Below are 2,390 nucleotides of genomic sequence, written 5' to 3'. Positions count from 1 at the left end.
TTGGGGATTTCGAGGAATCTGCGGAGGATTAGGATCAGAGTTGTCCAGATTGAGGTTGTCGGTTACCAGATTAGGAGCATTAATTGCGGGAGGAAGCATCATTACTGCAGAGAATTTCGGAGCATTAATAGTTTTATACTCCGAAACTGGGGGGCATGTGTTGACACCGTTTTTGGGCGCGTGACTAGGATGGCAGGATAAGGTGGCAGTACGATGTTTACAAAGCGGGTTGCCGATGAGGATGGTTGCCGATGAGGGAGAAGTTGAATGTGACTAAGTCCACAGGCAGTAATATGGTGCCGATGGCTAGATAAGAAAGTCTGCCGATGACTATGGCAAAGGATCTGCCGATGATGCAAAGGAGGAGTCTGGAAGCTGCCGGTCGTTATGTGGAGGAGTTTCGGTTTGTCACGAGGGATAGTTTTGTTATTTCCTTAATTATTTGCATCGTTTTGTATACGGATTCCGTGTAATTTGGAATTCGAATTCTAATCGTGTCTGGTTGTAGCTCTTTGAGCAGGGTATAAATATAGACCCTAGGGCCTTGTAATAAGGAATCAATCAATCAAACACACGTTTTTACTCATATTCCAGCATTTACTTTTCGACGACTTCGTCATACTTTTTCCTTTTGTTACGAGTTCTTAGGAATTCGTCGACTTAAGCTCGGCGTGTTCTCAAGTTCCGCGTGAGTACCTCTTAGCCGTGACATCCGGGCGCATCGCTGTTGTCAGGACTAAAGTATTCGAGTTATCACCTTTGCCGATAGCAAGGTCAAATCGGCTGGCACGCCTTAACGTTTGAATCGGGTATTAGCCCTTTGTGTTTGCAGATCAGTTTTGCATCAACACCTCCTTCCTGCCTACACCGGCCGCTTAATCATGGAGCGCCCTGAGAACTTGACGTACGGCGTCGTCCAAGTCCACCAATCGCGGCTCGACCCCCTCCTCGACGCCTTGAAGCAATTACGCGGGGAAGGCCTGACCGCCGCTCTCGTCCTCTCGGCCGTCCATCATCGGAGGGTTCTCCCGTTGATGTCTCGGCCGCTGAGGATGGATGAGATGGGTCTTGGCGTTTCGTCCCGGGACCACGAGGCGTGCCGAATGTCCAACGAGGATCCGGCGGACGATGAGGTCGCGGTCCGGGTCAGGGCGGCCGTCGCCGGCGACTTCCAGCCGGAGCACGTCAACGGCTTTCCCATGAGGCCTGATGTGGGATCAATCGATCTGGTAAGTTCTTTTCTTGCATATGGCTTTGATTCTGGATTTCCTTCGATCCCTTTTTAAGCTTGTCTTTGCTCTCGCAGGGACCGATCGACGTTCGGTCCTCGAGGCCTCCAGTAAAGGAGGATGAGGTCGACCGCGACAAGCTGTGCCAGTCCGCTGAGAAGTAGAAGTCCGCAAAGGACTTAGAAAAGAAGAAGGAGAAGACAAAAAATCTCGATCGTCAAGCGTTAGAGGCGCGTCGAGCAAAGTCCAGGCAAAGGGGGGAGCCTAAAGAGGAGTCCCCCAGTGAGGTCGACGGTGGCGATGGCGACAACGACAGCGACGACTCTGAGGGGATGGCGTCTTGCCTCGACCGGATCCTCGAGGGTGCGCCTCAAGGCGACGTTGACGCCCCGCGGACGGGAGCACCAAAAGAAGGGCCAAGCGGGTCTCACCACTCCCGTGCTGACACCCCTCCCACGCCTGCGCAAAGTCAGGCCGTCCCGCGCCCCCAACGTCCCCCTGCGCCAAAGGCAGGCGGCCGGGCTAAGCCCCAGGCGACGGGGCCGTTGACCCGTGGCCGCGCCGCGGCCTCCGGAAAGGGGGAAACCGGCCGTAGGAGTGCTAGCCCTGGCGCTCGCCAGGTGGGAGATGCTGAACCGAGGCCTGTGCCCGTTCGTGAGGGGCCTGGAGCCTCGACGCGGGGCGGTTCGAGGCCTGTCGGTCGAGGCACCGGTAGGCGGGCCATCCTCCCTGTGGGGTAAGGTCTTCAACGCTGTGATTCTCATCTTCCTATGTCTTTGCGTTTTCTCGTGTAGCGGCCTCCCTTATACTCGTTTTTCTTTCTTCAGGTTGAAGCGGACGGTCGAGCAGGCCCAGCCCTCCATGACTAAAAGGCTTAAAGTGGGAGCGGCCTCCAAAGATTCGGGTTAGTGGCTCATTCACGTCGTCGTGGGAGTTATGTCGTTCTTGTGGCGACTGACCTTTGCTTTTGTGTGTCTTATAGGCTCCTCCGACCTCCGACCGGTGCCGAGAGCGCCCCGCCCCGTCCCCTGGTGAGCGAGTCCGCCCCATCGTCGCCAAAGTGGGTCGAGGCACCTCACCCCCAAGGGCAGGAGGGAGCCCCCGAGCCTCCCCAATCTAGGGTCGAGGGGGATCCTATCACTATAAGTGATGGGTCTGGCG

The sequence above is a fragment of the Sorghum bicolor genome, chromosome 1, assembly GCF_000003195.3.
Source record: "Sorghum bicolor cultivar BTx623 chromosome 1, Sorghum_bicolor_NCBIv3, whole genome shotgun sequence".
Taxonomy (NCBI): domain Eukaryota; kingdom Viridiplantae; phylum Streptophyta; class Magnoliopsida; order Poales; family Poaceae; genus Sorghum; species Sorghum bicolor.
The sequence above is the reverse complement of the archived record's forward strand: the minus strand, read 5'-3'. Positions refer to the sequence as shown.